Below are 10,226 nucleotides of genomic sequence, written 5' to 3' on the forward strand. Positions count from 1 at the left end.
AGTGTGGCGATTCCTCAAGGATCTAGAACTAGAAATACCATTTGACCCAGCGATCCCATTACTGGGTATATACCCAAAGGATTATAAATCATTCTACTATAAAGACTTATGCACAAGTATGTTTATTGCGGCACTGTTTACAACAGCAAAGGCTTGGAACCAAATGCCCATCAACGACAGACTGGATAAAGAAAACGTGGCACATATACACCACAGAATACTATGCAACCATAAAAAAGAATGAGCTCATGTCCTTTGCAGGGACATGGATGAAGCTGGAAACCATTCTCAACAAACTAACACAAGAACAGAAAACCAAACACTGCATGTTCTCAGTCATAAGTGGGAGTTGAACAATGAGAACACACGGACACAGGGAGGGTACACAGAGAAGGGAACACCAGAGCCTGTCGGTGGATGGGGGGCTAGGGGAGGGATAGCATTAGGAGAAAGACCTAATGTAAATGACAGGTTGATGGGTGCAGCAAACTACCATGACACTTGTATACCTATGTAACAAACCTGCACGTCCTGCACATGTACTCCAGAACTTAAAGTATATTTAAAAAAAAAAAAGTCAGAAACAGTATAGCTACTATAAGATTGTTCTGGCAGTTTTAATCAATGTAATGAGGAAAAAGAATAAAGGCGAGAGATGGAGGGAAGAAAATGCATCATTACATTATCAGGAAGAAAAAGATAATTACATTAGTTTGCAGGTGAAATGACTGCCTACCCAAGAGAACCAACAGAAAACTGTTGGAATTTAAATTGAAAAATTGTTTTAGTTCATAGAAGTAACCACATTTTTCAACATAATAGCAATAATCTTAAGAAAGATGGGAAAATGAACATTCACAGCAGCAACTCAAAATGCCAAGAATTAAAATAGCAAGAATGAAATGACAAAACGTTATTAAAAGATGAAAAAGATCATTTAACTAGAGCTCTAATGGCTTTGTACTGTATCAACTCAGCTAACTCGGACTTAAAAACATTTCCCAGAATTCCCTTCTTTATATAGTTCTGGGTACTGTTGGCTATAGGAGACATTATACAGAAGTCACAAATGAAGCAACAGTCATATTTTTTACACTGTGAAGGTCAATGCAGAACATGCTGTGAAGCCTGCATGTGCTGCTAATCTGTTAGCTCACCTTGCTGGCATGCGGAAGAAGCTGGACCTGCAGCTCCTTCAACTCCCATCGGACCTTCTGTGCACTTCTCCAAATCCTGGGCCCACAAGTGTAGCTCTGACATCGAAAGTGTCATCCTCTCCTGCAGGTTACTCAAGCATCAAAACTAGGGTTTGTGAGAGGCTGATGCAGGTTCCACTTTGTCCCCAAGGGTTTCAGTTTGTCCTTTCTCTCATCCACATCCAGTATCCCTGCCTCACTGCCAGTCTAGTTGATCTGCAGCAACCTCAGGCAGAACAAGAGACTCAGAGGCAAGTCTGCAGCCTGCTCTACCACCTCCCACAATTCCATAGGTCTTTAGCTCACAAAGTAGTTCTGTTTCTTTGATGGATCCTAACTCATACACAAGCCAGACCTTTTTTTTTTTTTTTTGTATAAGAAGACAACACTGATGGTGTTATTCTCTCCAAATTAATCTACAAATTTAATGCAATTTTAATCAAAATTATAAAGGGATTCTCTTCTAGGAACTTCACAAAATTTAAATTTCATTTGAAAGAGCACATGCTAATAAACTTTTGAAAAAAAAGTGGCATGATGTGAGTACAGAAAGGTGAATACGAAATCGAGAACCAGACCCAGTATGTATATGGTGGAGAGAAATGTGTACATAATTCCAAATTGGTAGAGGAATGATGTAATATTTGACCCAGATCTCGTTATCAGCTATGGTTCTAAGTGCAAGGAAGGGCAAAAACAGTTTTGTATAAGTAAAAAAAAAATTTATTAAAATTTTTGGGGCCAAGTGTGGTAGCTCCCACCTGTAATCCCAGCAGTTTGGGAGGCCAAGGCAGGATTGCTTGAGGCCAGGAGTTTGAAACCAGCCTGGGCGACACAGACTGTCTGCACTAGAAATAAAAAAAATAGCCAGGCGTGGTGATGTACACCGTAGTCCTAGTTCCTCGGGAGGCTAAGGTAGAAGGATCACATGCGTCCAGGAGTTTGAAGCTGCAGTAAAGAACTACGATCGCCCTACTGCACTCCAGTCTAAGTGACAGGGTGAGACCCTGTCTGAAAAACAACAACAACAAAAAATAAGGAAATTGGGAAATCACAGACTTGTCAGGTTTTGAAAACCAGGCTTCAAAACTATACCTCAAGACCTTCAGTTAAAATGACACCAGACAACTGGTCTGATGAAGATCTCTCTGCCACGAAGCCCAGCTTACACTGCCCAAACTCCTGTCACCAGATATTACCAATGGCATTGCTGCCAGTGCTGCCCTGTCTACTGCTGCTATAAAAGATTCTTGGCAGTATTTGTTTCCTTGCTCTCAATACAAAATTCGGAGCGTGGTAAGGTATGTGTCTGATTGGCTAAGTCTAGGTCATATGACCACACTCAAGCTGCAAGACTGGAGAAGACTGTACGGTATGTGGCCTTTTCAGTATATACAGATGGTTTCGACCTATGATGGTTCAATTTATTATTTTTTGACTCTACAGTGGGTTTGTGGGCATTAATGTATTTTCAACTTATGAAATTTTTGACTTACGATGAGTTTATCAGGACATGGACACCATCATAAGTAAAAGAACATCTGTATAGAAGAACATGGGTTCTATCTTCCTTCACAATGGATCGGAAGAGGAACCTCCCAAATATATTATATTGAACAGGAAACGACCTGTCCATACTGGTAATCAGTAGGTAGAAAAGCTTATAATTACTAAATACCACTGAAGAAAATCAATCATCAGACAAAACCTAGACTGGATAATCAACTTTCAGTCTGTATAATGTAATTTTATATAAACAACTTTAGATTTTAAAACGTCACACCCACATGTTTTACAATATAGACCATTTCTCTGATTAAATTAAGAAAGGGAATCAGTTTGGTTGACTAGTTGCCTGGAAAACTTTCATGGTTAGATAGCTTTTGTAATCAACTGGGTTATCAAATTTAGGATATTTATATGAATTTGTAAACAGAATTCTACATAGTCCAGCTAGCTAGAGGAGCTCAAAATTATTTTTAAAAATCTGATAGGCATGACTACACAATAATGTAAAGCTTTTAGCTAGAAGAGCTCAAAATTATTTTTAAAAATCTGATAGGCATGACTACACAATAAAGTTTCAGGATGGCAAAGTTAAAGACAAATAAATGGAGAAAATTTAGAACATTTATGACAGAGAAAGATTAGTAGCCCTAATGTATTAAGGGCTCTTAAAAATTAATACAGATATAAGCATCCCAATAATAATGTGGGCAATGTACATGAAAAGACAATTTGGAAAAGAAATACAAATGGTCAAAAAATATGAAAAGATTTCAATTTTATTAGTAATCAGTTGAATTCAAATTATAACAATGAGATTTCAATGTAAGACTGACAAAAGATTAGTAATACTCGGTGACAGGAGTAGGGAAATAATGATCACTCTCAAAGATTATTGGCAAGAGTGTAAATCGATATAACCTTTCTAGTGGTCAATTTGACTATGTATCAAAAACCACAAAAAATAAGCAAACACTTTTGATGCTACATTTCCAATTCTAGGAAAATAAGGAAATAATTAGATAAATACAAACAACTATATATGAATGTTCAGCATAGCACTGTTTACAAGAAAAAATTTAAAACAATATATATGTCTGAAATATGGCTCTAGTGAAATAAATTCCACAAATATGCAGCCATTAAAAATACTTATTCTCATATTTACTGACACAGAAAGATGTTCAGTAAGTATTAAATTTTAAAAGATAGCCTATAAAATAATATGTAAAAAATTACATTTTTGTTAAAAAATATATATACGGGTCTATTAAAAAATCTGGAAGGCTGTTCATTTGGTTTGTTTCTCAGTGGTGGGCTTACAAATGTAATCACTACTTTTTTTCCTTTTTTGAATTTTTGAAAAATTTCAATGTCTTATGACCATAAAACCAATAAAGCTACTTTGAAAAGTTAAAGCCAGAAGTAATTAAACAACTCATATTTGATCGTTAAAGTCAGCCTCTTAAAAGCATAATTTTAAAAAGGTAATAAAAAATTTATAACATATATATTAATAAATACATTAAATACATAACACTAATTGGTATTAATAAAATTACATCCAATCTCATAAATCAAATTTATTGTATAATATAAAAACAATTTGTTCAGTTATGTAATAGTGGACACAAGAAACAACTTACACAGATTCCTTATGTGAAGCATACTTACTTTGCAGATAACAACTATTTTTTAAATGATAATGGAGTCTACAACGATGCTCATTCTTGATTATTTGCAATAATGAAAATTGTTATCTAAAGCATTAAGATGGATTATTTTCTATAGATTCTTCCAGGATCTGGAAATACTGATTTCCAGGTACTCTCAACCAAGAGATGTGACCAAAATACAAAAAATGCAAAAGACACCTCCATTACAAAGTCATGAATCCTTTCTATAAACCTCAGGATTTATAGTGTCACAAATTATGAATCATTGTCTCCTTTAGAAAACAAACATTCAACACCTGAATGGAGAAAGAAGTCAATATATTTAAATATTTAATGCATATAACTTTAAAGTTGATAAAATGTCCCTTTCAACTAAAAATAAATGCCCTTATCCACTTAGCTGGACTGAAAGTGGGATACTGAAAACTTGAATTAATGGCCAACCCACAGCAGCAGCAGCAGCAGCAATATTCCCCTCCTTCAGTAAAGTATGGCCTGTAAGTTAGCCCTAAGGAGAAAGAAGGCCATTAAGGTATGAGAAAAACCTAGGCTGGACACAGAGTACACAGATGCCTAACACAAAAGCTCTGCTGCCACTCAACCTTTGTTTATATATAATCACAATTTTTCTTTTCTTTTTTTAGAGACAAAGTGTTGCTCTGTCGCCCAGGCTGGAGTGAGTAAGGTCGTACCTCACTTGAGCCTCTAACTCCTAGGCTCAAGCAATTCTCCTGACTCAGCCTCCTGACTAGCTGGGACTACAGGCAAGTGCCACCAAGCTTGGGTAATTTTTTCTTTTTTCCTTTTTTGAAGAGACAAAAAAGGAAAAAGGCTGGTCTCAAACTCCTGGTCTCAAGTGTTCCTCCTGTCTCAGCATCCCAAAGCACTGGGATTACAGGAGTGAGCCACTGAGCCTGACCTAATTACCAATTTATTTTCAACCCTCATTCCAGAAGGAAGACAAAAATAAAAGGCCAATATCCACTTAACTGCAAATTTCATGACGTCCTTATAAAGCCAGTGCATTATATTTTCTTTCCCTCACGAAGCAATTTTTAATAATCACAATATATATTTAAATGTTAATAACCTTACTTTTTTTTTTTTTTTTTTTTTTCAAGGTACTGTCCAAGAAGCTGGAACATTATTATCCAGCAAGAATGTTCGTGTCAACTGTTTGGAAACAGCCCTACTGCCCATCTTTTTTTTTTTTTTTTTTTTTTTTTTTTTGACAAGGTATCTCTGTTGCCCAAGCTGAAGCATAGTGACATGATCATAGCTCACTGTAACCTTGAATTCATGGGCTCCTGCTTCAGCCTCCTGTGTAGCTAGGACTATAGAAATGCACAACTATACTTGGCTAAATTTTTGTTTTTAAAGTGTGTTGTAGAGATGGGGTCTCACTGTGTTGCCCAGGCTGGTCTTCAACTCCTGGCCTCAAGTGATCCTTCCACCTTGGCCTCCCAAAGTGCTGGGACTATAGGCATAAACTACCACACCGAACCTACTAACCCTACATTTTACATGATGAGTTCAGATTTTAAAAGGATTAGTTTGCCAATAAAGTATCATGAGCAAAGTGAAAAATCAAAAGATTACTTGAAGTATTTACATGATGATCCAAATTTAAAGCGACCTCAACAAGCAAAATTTACTGTTTACAAATAACTGTATCACGATTTACAAATAGGAACACATATATTATACATAATGGGTATAATGTGAATGCATTTTATCAATGGAAAGTACAAAACAGTTTGCTGATGAAAGAGGAAGGAAAAAGCTCACAGTGAACTTGCAAGCAGATCCTTCAGCCCCAGTCAACCCTTCAGATGTCTGCAGCCACTGCCGACATCCTGACTGCAACTTCATGAGACCCTTGGCCAGAACTGCCAGCTAAGTCTTGACCTCGCAGAAAGAATAAAATTATTGTCTACTTTGTTTTGTGTGTGCGTGTGAGATGGAGTCTGGCTCTGTCACGCAGGCTGGAGTGCAGTGGCATGATCTCGGCTCACTGCAAGCTCTGCCTCCCCTGTTCACACCATTCTCCTGCCTCAGCCTCCCGAGTAGCTGGGACTACAGGCGCCCGCCACCACGCCTGGCTAATTTTTTGTATTTTTAGTAGAGATGGGGTTTCACCGTGTTAGCCAGGATGGTCTCGATCTCCTGACCTCGTGATCTGCCCGCCTCGGCCTCCCAAAGTGCTGGGATTACAGGCGTGAGCCGGCCCCTATTGTCTACTGTTTTAAGCCTCTAAATTTTGGTGTAATTTATTACAGAATAGATATGTAGAAGAGTACTATTTCTATTTTTAAGGAAGGTATAATTGCAGCTCCAGAACCCCACATTTCTGGCATCTATTCTACTACAACTTTTGGTGCAGATATTTAGCATCTGGCTTAGATTCTGAGTATTAGAAAGAGAAATTTACTAAGTGTTCTTCCTGTATTACTTATTGACTCTGAAAAATACACCTAAGCGTACCCATTTTTCTTCTTAAACTTATTTCCTTTTCCACTTCCTATTCCTCCCCCTACAAATAAAACGGACTCCCGAACCTCCTAAATTCATAAGCTTTAAGTTTATTTTACATATTCATTTTTGTTGAGAATGTTCCTTAAGAGTAGTGATCTCTTTTAAACTTGTCATGCTTAAAATCCAATGTGCTCAAGGTATTTAATAAATATTCCATTTTACTAATACAAGGGGTAATCACATAATAAATCCTCAGCCTATGAACTAAATATACTGTTTGGGATGACTTCTCTGACATATTATAAATTCCTCCTTATGACTCGCAGAAGCCACTTTCTGCAATGGCCAAACTTTGTCACACCCCATCCCCCGTATAGCAAATACCACTAACTTTGGGGCCTTCAGAGTATACATAGCAGTACTTTTCTCCTTCCTGAATTCCACAAACATATGATTAGCTGGTCACTTTAATTATACGATATCATGTATTGTTTGCTAATAATCTCTTAGACATTATTTCTGTCAAAACAAATAAGAGCTGATACATTCTCTAAGTAAATGTCATCTGTTTTAACTTTCCCTCCTCCCCACCAACCTGACACGTTATATGCAAAAACCTAAGGTCAAAACACAGTCCAAATTCCTGAAACCGCCTTTATTATGCTTTACCAGTAAGACCTCTTCACTTAACTGTAGTTGTTGTAAACTTAATATATTTAATTTCTTTAATGGAAAAATATCAAAAGCAGATGCCAAATCTGATGCAACTAACTGACAAAGAAAGGAAACACAAATCTTGCTTACTTTCACTGAAACTTTTTATAGCCATTAGATGTCTGCACTTAAAATGTTTAGTTCCTATGCCCACTACGAATAAAACGAAATTCTGTATTTCAACATGTTTCAAGCCTCAGAAGTTCCCAGACATCCTTTTCTGAGTCTGGTGTGATGCAATAATTTTTTAAATGTCATTTTAAAAAAATGGGCCAGGCTGCAGGGAAGGGACCACGTCACACTTTCAGCATTCAAGCCTCAAGGGCTCCGGGGCGCGAAAGGCTCTTACAACCGGTTAAGGACTGCAATGGGCTCCTCCTGCAAGACTCGCGGAACCCTACCCTGGGCCAGAAAAACGCCAGAGGCGCGGAGCCAAGGCGGCGGGCTGGGGTTCTAGGTATCTAAAAAAGAGCGAAGCCGGAAGGCGGCGCCAGGGCTCCTCGCAGACCCCAGGGCCGCGGGACAGTGCCAGCTCGTGGGTCACACGCACCCAGCAGACTCCTGGCTCCCGCGTGCCGGCTGTTTCAGCACGCCCTCCGACCCGCAACCGGACCCTCCAGACATCAGACTCGGTGGTCTCCACCTCCGGTCTCCCACCTCAGGACGCAGTTCCGCGGCTTCCACCCCACCCCCTCCCCTCAGTCCCTCGCAGCGGCTCAGCCGTACCCACCCCAGGTTCTCTGAGTTCAAACAAGCAGCAGCTCGAACAGCGGCCCCGCCCCTCTCCTCCTCCCCTCGGTCGGAACCATAGAGACGTCGGCTGCAGGCCAGAGTGGCTTCAGACCGCAGCGTCAGCCGAGAGGACGCCGGGATACTGGCCCGCTCCAAGTCGAAAGGAGGTGACGTACGAGTACTGTTTGGTGCAGTGGGTAGATACTCGTTTCTCCTCGCCCACCGTAGGCCCTGACCCCTAAAAAGGAAACTTTTGGGACGTCAGGGTGAGAGGAGGAAAGTGCCTTCTTAGTTTACTTTTGTCAAACTTGAGGATTCGTTTTTCAGTTTAGTCGGAGCCGTGCGGCAAACGTAGCTGCCAACATCCCTACGACGCACCCAAGTGGTGGCCAGAAAGCTGGTGACTGAGAAGTGGCCTCCCCGAATGCAAGGCATACAGGCCTTACTGTCAGAAGCTTGAGCTAGGAGCCTCGGCCGTCGCGTCTCGAAGGTGCAGCGATACTGCCAACTTCCTTCCGCGAACCCCTCAGGGTGGGCAACGGAGCTTTTCACCAGACTGGGACCTCGCGACCTGGCTGACCCGCCGCTCCTCAGTAGCGCCTCACCGTCCCCTTGGGGATTTCTTGATAATTCGTTGCCACGATGCGGGCGGATGTTGTGGAGCTACTGTTTGTAGACCGCAGTAGCGTGACTAGAACACTTAATCATGACTACTAAATCCTTAGAAGTCGAAAAAGCAAGTCCATACAGAGTAGTTTGACCCTAATTAAATCGGGCTTACAAGATACAGTTTGTTTACTGGGACTCTGGCTAGGTCCCATCCCGTCTCTGCCTCAGAGTAGTGGTTGCTCTCTTAGCAGCAAGGAAATACCAGCTTGACGTTTGACTCTAGGAACCACGGGTCCAAAAGAAGAGGCCCAAGGAGGGACATTCTTCTTTCCCTTTCCTACTTACAGTTTCTCAAACCAAGTGTCAGATGGAAAGCAAGGGGTGGCATCATCGTAATTATATAGCTGACCATAGAAAATAAACTTCAATCTCAAAGCAAACTCCTAGGCCACCCCCAGAATCTCAGAGTTTCTCAATCATAGAACTCATTTCTTGTCACACTCTTGGTTCTTAGCCAATGCAAAAGACCCAACTGACAGGGAAAATTAAACACATTTTAACCCCCACATAACCTAAATGAGAATTTAAAGTATTTCTCAGCAAATGTATTTACAATTTTGAGTGCTTTTAGCCATGTTAAGGACAAATTTTCTCTTTCTGAATGCAGTAATTTGGCATTACCCTTTTGGCAGTGTGGTAGAAGTCTTATAATCTAGGCCTTACGGAGCTATTGAGGAACAACGTAGATGGCTTCATGCAAACCCAGACAATGTAATAATAGTTCTTTTCTCTGTAGTCAGTCTACTGCCTGTAGATGCTTATTCATTTCTTTTTTTTTTTTTTGAGATAGGGTCTCCCTCTGTCACCCAGGCTGGAGTGCAGTGGTGCAATCATAGCTCACTGCAGCCCTGACCTCCTGGGCTCAAGGGATTCTCCAGCCTCAGCCTTTGGAGTAGGTGGGACCACAGGCACATGCCATCGTAAAGGTAATTAAGTTTTTTGTAGAGATGGGCATCTCGTTTATGTTGCCCAGGCTGGTGTTGAAGTCCTGGGCTCAAGTGATACCCCCTCCCTGGCTTCTCAAAGTGTTGGGATTACAGGCGTGAGCCACTGTGCCCAGCTTACTGATTCATTTATACAGTGTTCTTAGTGTGCCACAGAATGACTATGGAACTCAAGTTCTAGTGGAGGGTGTGAGCCATAAGGAAACAAGGTAGACAGATTGTAATAAGTACTGTAAAGGAAGTAAGTGGGGTGATATAATAGACTTGGGAGACGCTAACTTTAGTCAGGTAGTATGGGAGGCCCTTATGAGGAA

General features: G+C 40.3%; 1 protein-coding gene across 5 annotated transcripts in view; it reads right to left on the minus strand.

Moving 5' to 3' along the window:
* LOC105536958 (chromosome unknown open reading frame, human C5orf28) overlaps positions 1-8,866 on the minus strand; it is a 42,376-nt gene extending 33,510 nt beyond the window's left edge. For 2 of the 5 annotated variants that reach the window (XM_011976451.1, XM_011976447.1), the window contains exon 1: positions 8,298-8,866. The gene's annotated coding sequence lies outside the window, so the exon portion shown is untranslated. Of the gene's footprint in view, positions 1-1,157; positions 1,303-4,576; positions 4,683-8,297 lie in introns of those variants that run through there. The other 3 variants (XM_011976448.1, XM_011976450.1, XM_011976449.1) reach the window with 3 other exon arrangements.
* Positions 8,867-10,226: the final 1,360 nt, after the last annotated feature.

The sequence above is a fragment of the Mandrillus leucophaeus genome, unplaced genomic scaffold, assembly GCF_000951045.1.
Source record: "Mandrillus leucophaeus isolate KB7577 unplaced genomic scaffold, Mleu.le_1.0 Scaffold1660, whole genome shotgun sequence".
Taxonomy (NCBI): Eukaryota; Metazoa; Chordata; class Mammalia; order Primates; family Cercopithecidae; genus Mandrillus; species Mandrillus leucophaeus.